Genomic DNA, 21,114 nt, shown 5'->3' with positions numbered 1-21,114 from the left:
CTGAGGCTGCACGGCTGCCCTGGGCCTGAGGGGACAGCCGACTTGGGCATGGTGCTACTCCTGAGGAGGCCACCTCTGTGTTTGCGCGGTGGGGCTATGACCTCGGGGTCAGGGGTCAAGGGAGGAACGTGCCCCTCTGAGTGGCGGGCAGGCACCCTGGGGTCCAGGCGTCGCAGGGGTGTATGAGAGTGTGCACACTTTTGAGTGAGCATTGGCTGAGAAAGGGCTGGGACCCCACGGAAGACGCCGGACACCCCTCCTGAGGGGCACCTGTGATGGGGGCTGATTGTAGGGGGTAGGCTGCGTCACGGGGGGGTTGTACACAGTCGTGTGGGAATATGGGAGGGTTCCCTAAAGGGGCATGGTTTAGGGGAGAGGGGCTCTGATTCTGAGGCAGGTGTAAGTAGGAGTGTTACTTTAGTATCAGGTAGTGCCATGGAAGAGGGATATACGAGTATTTGTGCTTTGGGGAATTGTAGTGCCTGAGGGTCACCCCTGGTCACAGAGAAAGTATACAAATGCTCATATGGGTCCTTAAGAGGACAAAAGGCTTGAGGGGACACCCAGTCCTTTAGAATCCTACCAAAAGAGGCTATATGGGTATATATGGAATCAGTGGGTATATATGGTATCAGTGGGTATATATGGGATCAGTGATCTTGAAGGTCATTCAGAATCAGAAAGGGGTGCATGTTCACATATCTGTGGGTGAAAGGTAGTCTTTAAAGTGCAAGGAGACTAACAGGCAGGGAAACCTAGGATCCTGTTCCTGAGGGGGCAGCGTTGTGAGTATGCCTGGGCTTGGAGAGATAGTGACCTAAGTGTTTTACAGGGTCATAGAAGAGAGCAAGTGTTTTTACAGTTCTGTGTATGTGGGAGGGAGTTTGTCCCTAAAAGGGTCTGGGAACTGAAGAACTGGAGCATCAAAATGATATCCGTGTGTGTGTGTGTGTGTGTGTGTAGAAAAGCAGTGGCTTTGGAGATATGTGTGGTGGTGGGTGATGGAGTGGTATACATGACCTTGTATATGTGTCCTGATTAGGTATTTTGGTTACAAGAGTGATCCACTTGGGGGTGGAGGAGGGAGGTCGTGGTTATGGGAAGAGCATACAATGACTGCAACTGGAATCTGTATGAAGCCATCAAGAATGGTTCAAGAGACCATTATCTCTCAAGACCTGCATGGTTTCTCTTTCTTTCATGGCATCTCTGTTTTTCCACCAAGTAATTCCTCTACTCATTTTATAGTTTAAGCTCCCTCAATTTGAACATGCACATTCTTTTTTTCATACATCCACTCACCACATGTTTGAGTGCCAGCTATATGCCAGGCATCAAGTTAAGCACTGAAAACTCTCTGCTTGTGATTCTCTTACCTTACTCTTTTTTCTTTCTTTCCCCCAATAGACTTACTGCCTTCACACATATTATTTAATCTACTTATTATTTTTATTGCTCATTGCCTGTCTTCCTCCTCTAGAATGTAGGCTCCGTGAAGGCAAGGGTCTTTCTTGTGTTTATTAATTCCACATGTGTAGAACCATACCTGGTGTAGAGTTAAGTTATTAATTAATAAATATTTGTTAAATGAATGACTGAATGGCCTGATATTGTCTAGATGTTCAAGGAGCTTTCTCTAAGGAAGTGATATTTTAGTTGAGATATAATAGAGATCGAATAAATGAAGAGAAGGGCAGAGAGTGGTCCAGGCAGAGGGAAACCATGTGCAAATACCCTAAGGTAGGAGGAAACATGATGCATTGTATTTAAGGAACTGAAAGGAGACAAGTGTAGCTGCACATAGGGCAATAAAAGGAGAAAAGAGGTAATCTGAAGCAGATCTTGCAGGGCCTTATAGGCTATGATAAGAATTTTGGTCAAAAATCCTAAAATGGAGAGAAGGAATTGAAAAATGTTTAAGAAAAATCAATAGGACTTAGTGAAAGATGGGAATGTGAGAGAAGGATGTATCCAAGTGTACTTCTAATGTTTTAGTTTGTGCAACTGAATAGTTGATGGTGCCATTAATGGAGATAGGGAGTCCTGTGAGGGATCTTGGCTGGGTTTGAGAGGGAAGATCATGTGTTTGGTTTTGGACATATGGAATCTGAGGTATCTTTGAGATATCCGAATAAGTAAGGAGATTGGCAGGGAAGTTGAATTTATAAGAAAAGTCTGAGGTAGCATGGAGTTAATTACTGAAGCCATAAGTGTGGCTGAAATTGCCTATCAGGAGAGTGTGAGGAGAAGCAGCCTGGGCTGAAGTGTTGAGTAGCTGCGACATTTCAGTGCCTTCCAAAGAGACAGAGAGTAAAGAGCACAAGCAAAAGAATGATTCAAGGTAAGGGGCATATTCAACAGCGTGAATGCTGCCAAGTGATATAAAAAGGAAGACTGAAAAACTAGATTTAGCAACATATTTAGCATCATTGGTAACCTTGATAAAAGGAAATTGATGAAGGTAGGAGCCAGACCATTTAACTTCTGAATCACTAATAACTGGCTTGATCTTTGTTTCGTTTTTTTTTTAAAAAATAAATTTTATTTATTTATTTATTTATTTTTGGCTGCGTTGGGTATTTGTTGCTGTGCGCGGGCTTTCTCTACTTGCGGCGAGTGCGGGCTACCCTTCGTTGCGGTACGCAGGCTTCTCATTGTGGTGACTTCTCCTGTTGTGGAGCACGGGCTCTAGGTGCTCGGGCTTCAGTAGTTGTGGCACGTGGGCTCAGTAGTTGTGGCGCATGGGCTTAGTTGCTCTGCGGCATGTGGGATCTTCCCAGACCAAGGCTTGAACCGGTGTCCCCTGTACTGGTAGGCGGATTCTTAACCACTGTGCCACCAGGGAAGTCCCTTGATCTTTGTTTCTTAATTCAGATTCCCAAGAAAGAGAATCTGATTGACACACATCATCTTTTCCCACCAGATCATGTCATAGATCACAAGCCAGTGTAGGACTGACTATCTTTGAATTGGGTGTACGTCTATTGCTGGCTGGAGACACCTGGTACAAAATATGTCTGTCTGGTGATTCCTCATCTCAAGAGCAATAGCTAACATTTATGGAGTGTTTATTATCTGCCAGACATTGTACTAAGTGCTTTAAATGATTTAATCCACTTCAGCATCATAATTACTCTCTAAGGCATTATCTCTATTTAACATGTGAAGAAGTTTTGGCACAGAGGAGTTAAACAACTTGCTCAATCTGCAAATAATTAATGTAAGATTGTAGTTTTTTGGCTATTTTAACATTATCTAGATTCATTATTTGGCTTTCTGTTTGTATTGCAACATACTACATACTGAAGAAATAATAGCCATGATGAAAATTCCTTCCCTACAGGAAATATTCTAAGCTAAGCATACATTAGTAAGGTAAAGTGAAAAAAACTGGGAGTCAGATCCTTGTTTAAATCCTGTTTCTGTGACTTATTTGATGTGGACCTCAGATTCAAATTTTCTGATCTTCAGTTTCCTCATCCTTAAAATGGGGATGATATTTACAGGATAGTTGTGACTAGTAGAGATAATATATATGAAGAGCCCAATAAATGGTGTTTCCTTAATTCCCCTGAAGCCTGAATATAAAAATTCAAATGTATTATGTATACTTTACATATAAAAACAAGCTTTAAACATACAGTGATTAACATAAGACATTTCATTTTTCTTCATTAGCATAATTGATTTGCTGTCAGAAGAAAGACAGATGTCAAGTTTTGGAGAATGTAGAATTGTTAGCTGAACTATGTGTCATGGGACAAGTCTCTATATGAGGTAGATTTTGAGAAATTTCTTGAAGGAGTGAAGAGACACTTAGGATACTTTTTTTTTTTAACATCTTTATTGGAGTATAATTGCTTTACAATGGTGTGTTAGTTTCTGCTTTATAACAAAGTGAATCAGTTATACATATACATATGTTCCCATATCTCTTCCCTCTTGCATCTCCCTCCCTCCCACCCTCCCTATCCCACCCCTCTAGTTGGTCACAAAGCACCGAGCTGATCTCCCTGTGCTATGCGGCTGCTTCCCACTAGCTATCTATTTTACATTTGGTAGTGTATATATGTCTATGCCACTCTCTCACCCTGTCACATCTTACCCCTCCCCCTCCCCATATCCTCAAGTCCATTCTCTAGTAGGTCTGTGTCTTTATTCCCGTCTTGCCACTAGGTTCTTCATGACCTTTATTTTCCCTCAGATTCCATATATATGTGTTAGCATACTGTATTTGTTTTTCTCTTTCTGACTTACTTCACTCTGTATGACAGACTCTGACTCCATCCACCTCACTACAAATACCTCCATTTCATTTCTTTTTATGGCTGAGTAATATTCCATTGTATATATGTGCCATATCTTCTTTATCCATTCATCCGATGATGGACACTTAGGTTGCTTCCATGTGCTGGCTATTGTAAATAGAGCTGCAATGAACATTTTGGTACATGACTCTTTTTGAATTACGGTTTTCTCAGGGTATATGCCCAGTAGTGGGATTGCTGGGTCGTAAGGTAGTTCTATTTTTAGTTTTTAAAGGAACCTCCATACTGTTCTTGCACAGTGGCTGTATCAATTTACATTCCCACCAACAGTGCAAGAGTGTTCCCTTTTCTCCACACCCTCTCCAGTATTTATTGCTTCTAGATTTTTTGATGATGGCCATTCTGACCAGTGTGAGATGATATCTCATTGTAGTTTTGATTTGCATTTCTCTAATGATTAATGATGTTGAGCATTCTTTCATGTGTTTGTTGGCAATCTGTATATCTTCTTTGGAGAAATGTCTGTTTAGGTCTTCTGCCCATTTTTGGATTGGGTTGTTTGTTTTTTTGTTATTGAGCTTCATGAGCTGCTTGTAAATCTTGGAGATTAATCCTTTGTCAGTTGCTTCATTTGCAAATATTTTCTCCCATTCTGAGGGTTGTCTTTTGGTCTTGTTTATGGTTTCCTTTGCTGTGCAAAAGCTTTTAAGTTTCATTAGGTCCCATTTGTTTATTTGTGTTTTTATTTCCATTTCTCTAGCAGCTGGGTCAAAAAGGATCTTGCTGTGATTTATGTCATAGAGTGTTCTGCCTATGTTTTCCTCTAAGAGTTTGATAGTGTCTGGCCTTACACTTAGGTCTTTAATCCATTTTGAGTTTATTTTTGTGTGTGGTGTCAGGGAGTGTTCCAATTTCATACTTTTACATGTAGCTGTCCAGTTTTCCCGGCACCACTTATTGAAGAGGCTGTCTTTTCTCCACTGTATGTGCTTGCCTCCTTTATCAAAGATAAGGTGACCATATGTGCGTGGGTTTATCTCTGGGCTTTCTATCCTGTTCCATTGATCTATATTTCTGTTTTTGTGCCAGTACCAAACTGTCTTGATTACTGTAGCTTTGTAATATAGTCTGAAGTCAGGGAGCCTGATTCCTCCAGCTCCATTTTTCGTTCTCAAGATTGCTTTGGCTATTCAGGGTCTTTTGTGTTTCCATACAAATTGTGAATTTTTTTGTTCTAGTTCTGTGAAAAATGCCAGTGGTAGTTTGATAGGGATTGCATTGAATCTGTAGATTGCTTTGGGTAGTAGAGTCATTTTCACAATGTTGATTCTTCCAATCCAAGAGCATGGTATATCTCTCCATCTATTTGTATTATCTTTAATTTCTTTCATCAGTGTCTTATAATTTTCTGCATAGAGGTCTTTTGTCTCCTTAGGTAGGTTTATTCCTAGATATTTTATTCTTTTTGTTGAGTGGTAAATGGTAGTGTTTTCTTAATTTCTCTTTCAGATTTTTCATCATTAGTGTATAGAAATGCAAGAGATTTCTGTGCATTAATTTTGTATCCTGCTACTTTACCAAATTCATTGATTAGCTCTAGTAGTTTTCTGGTAGCATCTTTAGGATTCTCTATGGATAATATCATGTCATCTGCAAACAGTGACAGCTTTACTTCTTCTTTTCCGATTTGGATTCCTTTTATTTCTTTGTCTTCTCTGAGTGCTATGGCTAACACTTCCAAAACTATGTTGAATAATAGTGGTGAGAGTGGGCAACCTTGTCTTGTTCCTGATCTTAGTGGAAATGGTTTCAGTTTTTCACCATTGAGGACAATGTTGGCTGTGGGTTTGTCATATATGGCCTTTATTATGTTGAGGAAAGTTCCCTCTATGCCTACTTTCTGCAGGGCTTTTATCATAAATGGGTGTTGAATTTTGTCGAAAGCTTTCTCTGCATCTATTGAGATGATCATATGGTTTTTCTCCTTCAGTTTGTTAATATGATGTATCACGTTGATTGATTTGCATATATTGAAGAATCCTTGCATTCCTGGAATAAACCCCACTTGATCATGGTGTATGATCCTTTTAATGTGCTGTTGGATTCTGTTTGCTAGTATTTTGTTGAGGATTTTTGTATCTATGTTCATCAGTGATATTGGCCTGTAGTTTTCTTTCTTTGTGACATCTTTGTCTGGTTTTGGTATCAGGGTGATGATGGCCTCGTAGAATGAGTTTGGGAGTGTTCCTCCCTCTGCAATATTTTGGAAGAGTTTGAGAAGAATAGGTGTTAGCTCTTCTCTAAATGTTTGATAGAATTCGCTTGTGAAGCCATCTGATCCTGGGCTTTTGTTTGTTGGAAGATTTTTAATCACAGTTTCAATTTCAGTGCTTGTGATTGGTCTGTTCATATTTTCTATTTCTTCCTGGTTCAGTCTCGGCAGGTTGTGCATTTCTAAGAATTTGTCCATTTCTTCCAGGTTGTCCATTTTATTGGCATAGAGTTGCTTGTAGTAATCTCTCATGATCGTTTGTATTTCTGCAGTGTCAGTGGTTACTTCTCCTTTTTCATTTCTAATTCTATTGATTTGAGTCTTCTCCCTTTTTCTCTTGATGAGTCTGGCTAATGGTTTATCAATTTTGTTTATCTTCTCAAAGAACCAGCTTTTAGTTTTATTGATCTTTGCTATTGTCTCCTTCATTTCTTTTTCATTTATTTCTGATCTGATCTTTATGATTTCTTTCCTTCTGCTAGCTTTGGGGTTTTTTTGTTCTTCTTTCTCTAATTGCTTTAGGTGCAAGGTTAGGTTGTTTATTCGAGATGTTTCCTGTTTCTTGAGGTAGGCTTGTATTGCTATAAACTTCCCTCTTAGCACTGCTTTTGCTGCATCCCATAGGTTTTGGGTCGTCGTGTCTCCATTGTCATTTGTTTCTAGGTATTTTTTGATTTTCCCTTTGATTTCTTCAGTGATCACTTCGTTATTAAGTAGTGTATTGTGTAACCTCCATGTGTTTGTATTTTTTACAGACCTTTTCCTGTAATTGATATCTAGTCTCATAGCGTTGTGGTCAGAAAAGATACTTGATACGATTTCAATTTTCTTAAATTTACCAAGGCTTGATTTATGACCCAAGATATGATCTATCCTGGAGAATGTTCCATGAGCACTTGAGAAAAATGTGTATTCTGGTGTTTTTGGGTGGAATGTCCTATAAATATCAATTAAGTCCATCTTGTTTAATGTATCATTTAAAGCTTGTGTTTCCTTATTTATTTTCATTTTGGATGATCTGTCCATTGGTGAAAGTGGGGTGTTAAAGTCCCCTACTATGATTGTGTTGCTGTCGATTTCCCCTTTTATGGCTGTTAGTATTTGCCTTATGTATTGAGGCGCTCCTATGTTGGGTGCATAAATATTTACAATTGTTATACCTTCCTCTTGGATCGATCCCTTGATCGTTATATAGTGTCCTTCTTTGTCTCTTGTAATAGTCTTTATTTTAAAGTCTATTTTGTCTGATATGAGAATTGCTACTTCAGCTTTCTTTTGATTTCCATTTGCATGGAATATCTTTTTCCATCCCCTCAGTTTCAGTCTGTATGTGTCTCTAGGTCTGAAGTGGGTCTCTTGTAGACAGCATATATACGGGTCTTGTTTTTGTATCCATTCAGCCAGTCTGTGTCTTTTGGTGGGAGCATTTAATTCATTTATATTTAAGGTAATTATCCATATGTATGTTCCTATTCCCATCTTAGGGTACTTTTTTAAAGCATGCAGGTAGCTCTGAAAGATGGTCAGATTTGCAAAAGGAAGTTTCTTCTTTTAAATATTATACTTTAAAATGAGGACATGAATATTAGAATTTTTCTTCTCCAACAATTTGACTATTAATAACAATACAAAAGAAGCTTATAGTGAACTAAATGTAGAGAGAGGTATTAGTCTCAGGCTAGATTGTACCTACTTCAGTTTCTCAGATTCTTCTCCTGCCTTTCCAACTATCACAAAAAAAAGCTTTTGTTCAAATTACAGGGTTAAATAATTTGTTTTCCTATATTGCCAAGTTTGTTACTTTTATGGAGGCCTATGTAGAGCAGAAATTTTAGAATGATGCAGTCTGTTAAAGTGGCTTGAACCTTGATCACTTTCTCTGTGAATGAAATGAGTTGTTTAAAAAAAGCAGCTTTACATTATCTGAAATTATCTGTAGACAGAATCTTGAAATTTTAAAAAGCCTTAGAAATGAGAATAATGTTTTCTATCTTTTGTTAGTAACTGGGCAAAATAGTTATGCTTTTTTGGCTTTAGTTTCCTTATTTGTAAATTTGAGATAGTAACACCTACTTTGCAGGTGACAATTAGAGATAAAGTATGGAAAGTGCACAATGTTTTACACCCCCAAAGAAATGGTAACTTAATTGGTGTATGCACGTGTGTGTGTGTGTGTGTGTGTGTGTGTGTGCCTTTTCCTAAAGGCTTACTAGTAAAATCACCTTTAAAAGAAGAAGAAATCCAGGTCTACAATCTCTTATTGAGCAGCCTTGCAAATATATTTCAGAATTCAGATTCTTTCTTTTTTTGGATTATGGAAAGGCAATAAAGCCTTATGTATTGCTTTATGTACTTATATATTTCAGAATTCAGATTCTTTTTTTTTTTTTTTGGATTATTGAAAGGCAATAAAGCCTTATGTATTGCTTTATGTACTTAGTATTTCATTATGTACTGTTTATTACATAACACCCCCAGTGGGGTATGGGAGAGTATCCTATAATCAAACACATTAATATCACATTCACACTAATTGAAGAAAAGTTATAAATAGCTTCACATCAATTTAGGTTAAGTTTTGCTTACAGATTAGTTTTGGCACCAAAGCTGTGAAAAAAATTACTGTTTTTAGAGATTCAGGGATTTTGGAATTATGGAAGAGGGAATGTGGACTTATATAATTTTATCTCTTTTTAGAAATATTTTTAAAACTTCAAATTATTTTTTGTCACATTTATATCTTTTGTAATATCAGTGAGCTTGGCTTTGTGAAAAGATCCCAGAAGTACTGGGACAGAAAACACCTTTTGTTTCCATGATGCTTATGTGCTTGTTTCTTCTAAGGAGCTCTGATAATGTCTGTATTTCTGAGATCTATGAATGTTGCATTTGGCTTCAGTTTCAGTATCTTGGCTCAGGGTAATTTTCAATGAGAGATACTAGAGAACTGTAGCATTAAGGTCAGAAGGATGCCAATATTTTGATACATATTCTTAACAGTCACAGCTTTGTCTTTTCGTCATTTAAGAACAGCACAGTCTTCTGTGAGTTTCAGAATATTTTTTATTAATTGTTAAATTTCAGCAATGTAGGTGTTAATTTTAGTATTAATTTAAGAAAAATTTTCATTCTTAGCGGAATTTGATTTTTCTGATTATAATAGATTATCACAAGTGTGAAAGCTTGTGATAATTTATTAATGGTGTTCACCATATGGGAATATGATAATTTTTACTTTTTATATTTCCCATTTATTTAATGGGATTCATTAAAAAATTTCTTTTTTTCAAGCTGTAGAAAAAGGAGTTTTTATTTGTCATATATTTTTGAGAACTATTTGTTGTGAATATTTGACTCTCTAAATAGGCTTTCAGAATAATGTACTTGCATGTCAATTGAAGGAAAACAAAACAAGCAAACACAAAGATGCATAGAATTTTATATAAGATTAAAAACTTTTATATAGGCTTGGAAATGCCTAAATAAAAACTTTCAACAACTTTCCGGAAGGACTTCCCTGGTGGTCCAGTGGTTAAGACTCTGTGCTCCCAATGCAGGGAGCCTGGGTTCGATCCCTGGTCAGGGAACTAGATCATGCATGCCTCGAAGATGCCGCATGCTGCAATTAAGACCTGGTGCAGCCAAGTAAAGCAAACAAACAAACAAAAAACTCCAAAACAAGGTTATGGAAAAAAAAATCTGAGATTTGGTGTAAAGGAATGGAAAAAACAATCTGCCAACAATTATAGTTTGCTTGCCTTTTTTCAGGAGTCTTAGAAGTCATTAATTTTAATATATTAATCTCTATGTTAGGCTTTGCGGAAGAAATCACTATGCTGTGGACTGTGTTATTTGTTTAAAAATTATTCATTCAAAAATATATATTGAATACCAACCATGTACCAGGCATTGTGCAAAACTCTGGAAATTCAGAGATGTATTAGACAAAGTTCCTGCCTTCAAGGAGCTCCCATCCTAATGCAGGAGGAATCGAGTTAGAAAATTACCATCCAGGCAATGATAGAGTTGTCCACAGAATTCTGAGGCCAGAGAATGGTTCCCTGAGAGCCTGGGGGTGGTGGCAGTAATAGTTCAGTAAAGCTTCTTGGAGGAAGGACCCATGAATAACAGTCTTGAATGTAAAAAGGAGTTAGTCCAGCGATGGCGGTAGGCAGAGGGACTAGGAGAGTATAGGAGGATTTGGAAGGCAGAGAGAGCAACATGTGCACAGAAAAGTTGTGTGGTGAGGGAATAAAGCTTATGCAAAACATTGTTAGTATTGCTCATCTATTAACAGAACTGAAGACTGTGTTCCTTCCTACCTCCTACCCCCACCCTTGATTGGTTCTTAAACATTTCTGGGGTCATATATCCCTTTGCCTATGTGATGAAAAAACAATGAATTCTTTCTCACGGAAATGCATGTTATGTGTAGACACACAAAAACTTGAAAATGATTTCAAGAGGTAACGTCCATCCCCAGAAACCCAGGTTAAGAAATCCTCTATTTGTAAGTAATGAGGTTACATTTAAGAATCTGAAATCTTCAAAGTAGGAATACTTTGGTGGAAAGGGTTGTTCTAATAATATCTGGGCTAGAGCAGGTTCAAAGTAAATGCTGGCCCCTACATTATTTGGTCATCACTTTATCTTACACTTTTAGCTTCTTTGTAGTTTACTTTGTTTACATTCTCTTATTTTGCCTCACAGTGGACCTGAAGAAAGAATCCAGTTACATAGTTAGGTTCAAGAGAGATTAAATGATTAGTTCAGACTTATGTGGCTGGAAACGGGTCTTTCTGATTCCAAAGCCCAAATTCTTTCCAATCTTGCTCTCCTGTAAATAGAAAAGACATGCATAATATTATAGGACACAGTAAGGGAAGTGTGAATTTTTATCTTTATATTGAATGTTAGAGATCAAGCAACTTACCCAGAGTCACGTAAGAAGCAGGAAGAGGAGCCAGAACTGTAGCTCAAATTTCCTGATTCCCATTCAGTAAATAATAATAGACTGCCCTAAAATGGAGAGAGATAAATAATCAGGTATTATAGTAATGGCCTTTAAAAACAAAGTTATTTCAGTAAGACAGTCTTTTGCCATTTACAGTGTTACTTTCCTTTAAGGCACTTTGCATATATCTTGTTTAATTCTCACAAAATTCCTGCAAGGGGGTATAATTATCTCAGTTTTACATATGAAAAAATTAGCATTCAGAAAGAACAAGTGGTATATATGTACCACAATGTTCATTGCAGCTCTATTTACAATAGCCAGGACATGGAAGCAACCTAAGTGTCCATCGACAGATGAATGGATAAAGAAGATGTGGCACATATATACAATGGAATATTACTCAGCCATGAAAAGAAATGAAATTGAGTTATTTGTAGTGAGGTGGGTGGACCTAGAGTCTGTCATACAGAGTGAAGTAAGTCAGAAAGAGAAAAACAAATACCATATGCTAACACATATATATGGAATCTAAAAAAAAAAAATGGTTCTGAAGAACCTACGGGCAGGACAGCAATAAAGACGCAGATGTAGAGAATGCACTTGAGGACATGGGGAGGGGGAAGGGTAAGCTGGGACGAAGTGAGAGAGTGGCATGGACTTATATATACAACCAAATGTAAAATAGATAGCTAGTGGGAAGCAGCCACATAGCACAGGGAGATCAGCTCGGTGCTTTGTGACCACCTAGAGGGGTGGGATAGGGAGGGTGGGAGGGAGACCCAAGAGGGAGGAGATATGGGGATATATGTATATGTATAGCTGATTCACTTTGTTATACAGCAGAAACTAACACACCATTGTAAAGCAATTATACTCCAATAAAGATGTTAAGAAAAAAAAAAAAAGAATAAGTGGTATAGCTAAGACTACATAACCAATTAGTTTGAGAACAGGAACTACAACCTAAGGCTATCTGGCTCTAAGTTCATACTGATAGGACTTCTCTGCTCTGCCTCTTGGCTTTATTTCCTGGGTATACTGTCTCATTACTGATAGAAGGGTAAGGCATACAAAAGAACTTAAATAACACAGATTTTCTTCTCTAGAGGAAGAGGTAATACATATATACATACCGTAATTTTCAGACAAATGTATTAAACAAAAAGTATGTGTTTGTTTCTACTTACTCTAATCATGAGGTTAATGAAGTTTCTCATCTTAGACATCTCTACACATGTAATGAGTAAATTATTGCTGGATAGTAGGGACTAAAATAGCAATTAGCACATGGTTGCTACATAGTAGGCATTCAGTAAGTATTTGTGGACGAAATGAATGAAAACATTTTTTTATCCATAAATTTTATGTTTAAATATTTGAACTTAGGCTATTGGAAACTGAGGATGTTGACACAAATGAAGGGGGAAGTGGGGAAACTTTTGACATTTTACAAACAAAATGTACTAGTTGAATATAACACAAACACAGTTGGTGAACTGGGGATGGAAAAGCTCATTTAAAACCTCATTTATTTTGGCTAATAGGAGTCTTTTGTATTACCATACAAATTTTAAAATTATTCGTTCTAGTTCTGTGAACAATGCCATTGGTATTTTGATAGAGATTGCATTGAATCTGTAGATTGCCTTGGGTAGTATGGTCATTTTAACAATATTAATTCTTCCAATCCAAGAACATGGTATACCTTTCCATCTGTTTGTGTCATCTTCAGTTTCTTTCTTCAGTGTCTTACAGTTTTCCGAGTACAGGACTTTTACCTCCTTAGGTAGGTTTATTCCTAGGTATTTTATTCTTTTTGATGTGATGATAAATGGAATTGTTTCCTTAATTTCTCTTTCTGATAGTTTGTTGTTAGTGTATAGAAATGCAGTAGATTTCTGTATATTAATTTTGTATCCTGCAACTTTACTGAATTCATTGATGAGTTCTAGTAGTTTTCTGGTGGCTTCCCTGGTGACACAGTGGTTGGGAATCCGCCTGCCAACGTAGGGGATGCGGGTTCGAGCCCTGGTCTGGGAGGATCCCATGTGCCACGGAGCGGCTGTTTTATATGGTATGTTTTCTAATAAACCCTGATAGGTTAAAAAAAAAAAAATCTGTAGGATTTTCTATGTATAGTATCATGTCATCTGCAAATAGTGACAGTTTTACTTCTTCCCTTCCAATTTGGATTCCTTTTATTTTTTTTTCTTCTCTGATTGCTGTGGCTAGGACTTCCAAAACTAATCCTGAGAAAGAACAGAGCTGGAAGAATCATGCTCCCTGACTTCAGACTATACTACAAAGCTACAGTAATCAAAACAATATGGTACTGGCACAAAAACAGACATATTGATCAATGGAATAGAATAGAGAGCCCAGAAATAAACCCATATTCTTATGGTCAATTAATCTATGACAGAGGAGGCAAGACTATACAATGGAGAAAAGACAGTCTCTTCAATAAGTGGTGCTGGGAAAACTGGACAGCTACATGTAAAAGAATGAAATTAGAACATTCTCTATCACCATATACAAAAATAAACTCAAAGTGGATTAAAGATCTAAATGTAAGACTGAATACTATAAAATTCCTAGAGGAAAACATAGGCATAGCACTCTTTGACATAAATTGTAGCAATTTTTTTTTTTTTGGCTCCGTGTCCTAAAACAAAAGAAATAAAAGCAAAAATAAACAGAGGAGACCTAATTAAACTTAAAAGCTTTTGCACAGCAGAGGAAACCATCAACAAAAAGAAAAGACAACCTACTGACTGGAGAACATATTTGCAAATAATATGACCGATGAGGGGTTAATATCCAAAAATATATAAACAGCTCATACAACTCAACATCAAAAAATAAACAAAAAAATGGGCAGAATAACTGAATAGACATTTTCTCAAAGAGGACGTGCAAATGGCCAGTAGGCAGATGAAAAGATACTCAACATTGTTAATCATCAGGGAAATGCAAATCAAAGCCACAATGAGATATCACCTCACACCTGTCAGAATGGCTGTCATCAAAAAGAACACAAATAACAAATGTTGGCAAGGATGTAGAGAAAAGGGAACCCTTGTCTACTGGTGGTGTGAATGTAAATTGGTGCAGCCACTGTGGAAAACAGTATGGAGGTTTCTCAAAAAACTAAAAATAGAACTACCATATGACTCAGCAATTTCTCTCCTGGGTACATATCCAAAAGAAACAAAAACTAATTTGAAAAGGTGCATGCACCCCAGTGTTCATAGAAACATTATTTACAATTGCCAAGATATGGAAGCAACATAAGTATGTCCATCAGCAGATGAATGGATAAAGAAGAAGTGATACACACACACACACACACACACACACACACACACACACACACACACAATGGAATATGACTCAGCCATAAAAATGTGTAATAGTGGTTCTATGAGCCTCAGTTTTATTCATCTTTAAAATGATGATACTAATCCTTTACTCAATAGAGTTGTGAGGGTGTATGTTATGCATATGATAGAGTAGAAATTCTATTAACCAACTCACTGGATTAATTGATGCCTTCCATTCCATGAGATATACAGCTTCATATATATTTAAAGAGGCTCTCTGATCATGTTGCTACCCCAGATACTGGAAGAGAGCAATTTTAAAGATGTGTATTATAAATACATTAAAAAATTAAAATAATTTTAATTAAAATTGGAAATACCATCCATAGCAGTAATGCTCTAACTTCTCATTCACTAATGTCATTACCAGTGTACCACCACAAGAATAGCAATGATTATGAGAAATGCTAGTAAAATTTTTGCAGCTTGATAAAAAATTATTGTAAACATTTTGAACTTTCTAAAGAAAAACTGGAAGGCCTTATCTCAATTTAGGTTTATCAGTATTTCGGGTTCTTTGATTTGAAGCTCAGTGTCACTCATATTATAGAACTGGATGAAGAATCAAATGATTTAATGAACAGAGTGGATAATTTTTATTCCTTTCTCCAAAGAGACTGGATCTTTTATTTCAATTTAATATAAAATATATGTAGTCTAGGATTCAATTTCATGAAAGCAACTTTCCCTGTATTCTGAGGAGGGAATCATGATTTAATTCTTATGTTTATCTTTTTATTAATTTCTAGAAGTTGATTTAATAAGGTCCCAAGGGAAAAAAAATCTTCTTTCCTTTGCATCAATATTTGCCAGAGTTGATACTAATTTTAAGTTGGTTTGCATTGATTGCATCTTTTCTGTTACTGGGAGACTTTTGCCTTGTGGCTACATCAGTGGTTTTTTAATTGATTGAGTTTATTCAGTTAAGGAACTCAATAAATAATTGAGATATTGTATATATTTTAATTGAAATCTGAAGTGGTACATTCTGAGACAATAGGTGTTTGTTGTAACTAATTAGTGAACCAGATTATCCCAAAGGTCAAATTGTTTTTTGAGGGGAAGAAGGAGGGGGAAATTTTTCTTTATCATTTGTACATCCTTACCTTCATAGTGGTTTGAAGTTGGCAAAAAGTTGTTCTCAGCAAACTTTACATTGTAGTGTATGTCTTCCTGATGAAATGAAGTAAGTACAATTTTTTTTAGGTTTCTAATTCTAATGCTACTTCTCATTTAGGTTATCGAAAGTTGCCAAGTACCCTTGAAAACACACTGTCTACTTAAAGCTGTGAGATTGAGTTTTCTTGTTATTAGAGTGACAAAAGCATCCTTACCCTGCAGGTATTTCCTCTGAACAATACATACTTTGAAAGTTTGCAAGTTTCAATCAAATGGTTGTCAAAAGCAGGGTTAGGTATTGTCAGGAGAATAGATCAATTCTTTTTGTTTCTGTCCTAGCAAGCTAAATGTTTTTATATTGATTTTATAAATTTTAGTTATATATATTTTTTATGGTTTTAAAAATTTTATTTTTTCAAATCTTTTTATCTATCAATCTTAATCTTTTTATCTATCAATCCATTCTCTTTTTTAAAAGAAACTAGAAATTAGTAAACTCTGTAAACTTTTCATCTCTAGCTTTCCTGATTTTTCTGCTGCAGGCTTTTCCTACCCCTGCCTTGTTCCAGTTAAGTAGAAGAGATTGGCATACTGAATAAACACTAGGTCTTTGGTTTTTTTCTTCCTTCAATTTTTTATCAGTTCTCTCTTTTTTTTAATTACTTGGCTATGACCTGTCTGGTAGACCAACAGCAGTCTCTGGTTCTTAGGTATTTCAGGTCTAAAATGAATGTGCTGTTTATTATTGCCAACTACCTTGTATATGAGTATCATGAATATTTAGTGCCAAAGAGAAGAAAGAGGCTAGGTAATTAAAAAAATACTTATGTATATGGAATTCCTAAAACTCAAATTTGAATTTTAAATATTGCAGATTTTTTAAAATGATAAATCAGGGCTTAAAATCCATTTTCTACTCATATTAGTTTTCTGAATCTGAGAAAACTGCTTCTGATGAAAAGTAAAGCAATCCTTGGATACGTAAGGAACCACCACATTTCTTAATTCTGAAGCTATCTTTCTCTTTGCCTTGCAAGTTTTAATTAGTCATTTTGAAAAAGTGTTAATAGTTATGTGGAATTTAAATAAAGAAACATAATTATTTCAAATTGTTTAAGTTACATATAGCTTTATTTGAAATATATTTATCACATTCTTATTTGTATTCAAGTTATTTTGTGTACATATCTCCTAATTTTGCACATTTTCCCTTACAAGGTTATAAGCAAATTTGTATTAGGCACAGGCAATATTGGGTGAGTCCGTCTGACTGGACTTGTGAGCAGAATCTCCTATTCCCCTCCTTCCTTGGGTCTTGGAAGTGTAACTTTAATTATTATTTTTTTTAATTATAATAAGACATAAAATTTAAATTTGGCTTCCATACAGAAAGTAGGAGCATAAGAAAGCTGAGGGTCTTACCTTTCTTCAGTGCATACCCTATTAATCAAAAGGTGTTAGCATTAAGGTAAAGGGCCTCTGGTGGTCTTTTCTGTTCCTTACCCACCAGTCCCTCAAAGTTAATTCCTCTGTGGACAATCTCTATGGCCATGTGTCAGGACTAGGACAGACTTAGCAGCTCAAATCAATGTGAGGAAACCAGTACGGTTCCTGGACTGATTTAGGGATATTGTGTTTTTTCATAGACTGACTATATAAGCTGAAGGTAGAACAATTTGGTCCATTTGACTCACCATGCAAACTGAATCTTATAACCGTTCTTTCAAATTAATTTACCAGAAACTTATTTATTGGAGCCTTATTTTGGGATGAAAGAGAGAAATAAATGACAACTGACCACAAAGAACTTACCTTCAATAATTTATTTACACAATAGGAACATCAAAGGTGACAATAATCAGGTAGAGTCTTTTTTCTCTTATCTCAACGGCTATCAACAAAATAAATTCTTGCTATCAGGGAAGATCTGGAACACATCTCCCTTCATTCTGTCGTGCCATATTAAGTTTTTCTTAGACAAGTCATTGCAAACTGGTATCACACGGGATGGATCAAGATACCAGATATATTTTGTTGGGCTCATGAAGCGTATTATTTAAAAACAGGGAGATTTCACATAAAAGTGTGAATTTCTGGCTTCTCTTGAAAATTCAGGAGACTTGGCAAAAGTGGGCCTACACTGATGCATGTTCACTATTGGCTGGAGCTGAGCAGCTAGTGCCACCTTTAGAAGGGGTCAAAGGCTTTCTGGTATGACACGGTCCCCACCACTCACTATTTTCTCCTTAGTTCCTTATTCTCAGTTTGCTTTACTTATTTGGTGTTACTTGCATAGCTCATAAAATTTGCAACCCCTGGTTTAGGCCATCATTGTGGAAAAAAAAGCATAGATATATTTTTTCTTTCTGGTCGGCTAAGTTGAAAAAACCCACCAGAGAGGTAAGTTTATGTTTTCCTTCCTTCTGCAGTCATAGGGGCACTCTTCTAGGCTATCAGAGTTTTACTTGGTCACATAATCTTATAGGATCAGCATATCTATAAAGCTACTACCTAGACAGATAGTTCTGGATATAAACTATAAGTAAGTTGTATTATGTGGCTAGTTTAAAATAACTCCATTTAAAATAACCTTTATATTATGGAAATTTTCAAACATATACAGAAATAGAAAGGATAGTATAAGAATTCCTACATACCCATCATCTAACCTCAACAATTATCAATTATGTTTATCTTTCTTACTCTCTTTCTTCCCCTAGGACTGTACTGAAGCATAGTGAAGATGTATAATTTAATCTATAAATATTTCAATATGTACCTCTAAAAGACACATTCTCTCTGTCTTTCTTTCTCTCTCTCTTCTGTCTCTTTCCCTCTCTCTCTGTGTGCGTGTGTGTATATATATGTTGTATATTACATGACATATATATATAATTCTGCCATATATATATTCATACCAAAAATATAATCATACCAAATAACAATAATTCCTTAATATCAAATATCTAGTTCGTTTTTAATTTGATTATTTCATAAATGGGTTTCCCCTCCATCCCTTTTTTTCCCTTATAATTTTTTTGTTTGAAGAAAGCAGATCGTTTTCCTGGATTTTGCTGATTGCCTTCCCGCGATGTAGTTCAACACATCATTCTGTCTTCTACATTTCCTATAAATGACTGGGTATATCTAGAAGCTTGATTAGATTTGGGCTCCTTTTTTTTTTTTCAAGACTATTTCAAAAGTGGTTTTATGTGTTTCATTAAGAGGCACATAATGTCTGATTTTCTCTGTTTTTGTGATGCTAGCAGCCATTAAGCAATTATACATGATTCAGATTTAAACAATAATAATTCAAAACAAGAATAGACTAGAATTGCCATAAAAGTAGTACAGCTGAACTCTAGGAATTTAGAGGAGGAAAAAAATAACTTAGGACTAAAGTGATCAAGAAAAATTTTATGGAAGCTGGTTCTTAAGATACATCTTGAAGAATGGGAATGATTATGGTAAAAGGATACAACATATTAGCCAGTTTAAGCTAAGTTATACAGTGATAAATGACTCAAAAATCCCAGGGGTTTGTAACAGCAAGAAAGGTTTATTTCTTGCTTCCAGTGTATGTCCACTGTGGGTCAGTTATAGTTTTGCTCCACCTCTTCATGTAACGACCCAGGCTGATGGAGTAGCTTCTGTTTGGGACATTTCTTGTCTCATGCAAGAGGAAAAGAGACCATATTGGAACCATGCAGTGGTTCTTTGTAAAGCTTTTGCTTGGAAATGGCACATGCCACTTCTGCCCACATTTCTGTTCAAGGCTTATAGCAAGCCTGCTACTGACAGGATGGGTTGTACAATCCTGCCATGGGACAGGGCAGCAAGTATTTGAAAGAATACTATACTCTGTGAAGGAAAGATTTCTGGGTGAGAAAGGAAAGGGTATTCTGGGTATTCTGAGAATACTGTCCTTCTGCTCTTCTTAGAGATCCCAGGGCAAGGAAAAAGGAAGAGCCTCTTCTTTTTCTTTTGCAAGAGAAGATGTACCATCTGGGCAGAGCCAGGTTTTAGAGTAAGGAGGTAGTGGGAACATTTAATGAAGAGTAGAGGAGCATTGGGGAGACTGTATAAGAGGTGCAAATCACATTAGTGCTAGGAGGTAGGTGACATGGGGAGCTAGACTGGATGCAGAGTGATTAGACAGCCTTAAGAAGGGTAAATAATGAAGAGGTAGTGGAGAATTTGTAGCAAAGTTAATCTCAGAAAATTCTAAGGGAATCAAAGTATCATAGGGATGAAGGAGATTGTTGAAAGGTGAGCAGAAGGAACTTGGATGGAATGAACTGCTCCAGGATTCCAAATTGATGGAAAGTAGTATAAGTGCTTTTAGGAGCTTAAACTCCCAGGTATGAAGAGGCCTTTGGACAGACTGGGGTTTTTTTTTTTTTTTTTTTTTTTGAGTGTGTGGCCATTTCCCCAGATGGATAAGGAAGTAGATGACACCCCAAACTTAAGGATTTAAATGAGAAGGGCCCAGAACAGGTTGCGACAATAGGGACATTTCAAAGTAAGGATCTATATGGTGCTTGATGACTGGATGTGATGAAGGAAGAGAAGTTGCTTTGTCTATATTTATGAATGCTCACTATTTATTAGGCACCTTATATACATTATATTTAAGCCTTACAAAGTCCTGCAAAGTAAGTGAAATGAATTTCTATTTTTATAGACATGGAACTTAAGTTCAGAAGGGGTGTAATAAATTTGCCTAAGCTCACACAACTAGTAAGAAGTAGACACAGAAGTAAAAACAGATCCAGTTGACTCCAAGGTCCTTTGCTGTTCCTTCTATATGATATCTTTCAGAGAGGAGAGAGAAAGAAATAAAAAAAGATTGGGGATTCATTGACAGAAATGGAAGAATCAAAGGAAGAAATGGTTTGTTGTGGAAAGGATAGGTTTATTTTAGGCATGTTGAATTTGAGGTAATAATGGGATATTGGTGTGGACATGATGAAGATGCAGTTAGAAATTTGAGACTTGATTCTGAGAAAGCCAGGAGAGGAGATAAAATCAAGGAAAGTGTGCATAGTTGAGTATATAAGTATAGATATATATTATCTAAAGAGTGAGTTGGATATAAAAATGAATCATTTAAAG

The 21,114-nt window shown here is 36.4% G+C and overlaps 1 protein-coding gene across 1 annotated transcript in view; it reads left to right on the top strand.

Moving 5' to 3' along the window:
- AGBL4 (AGBL carboxypeptidase 4) overlaps positions 1 to 21,114 on the top strand; it is a 1,384,112-nt gene that overhangs the window by 109 nt on the left and 1,362,889 nt on the right. The gene's annotated exons all lie outside the window — the stretch shown is intronic.

This window comes from Balaenoptera ricei, chromosome 1 (genome assembly GCF_028023285.1).
Source record: "Balaenoptera ricei isolate mBalRic1 chromosome 1, mBalRic1.hap2, whole genome shotgun sequence".
NCBI classification, from domain to species: Eukaryota; Metazoa; Chordata; class Mammalia; order Artiodactyla; family Balaenopteridae; genus Balaenoptera; species Balaenoptera ricei.
This window is presented reverse-complemented; position numbering and strand designations above follow the sequence as displayed.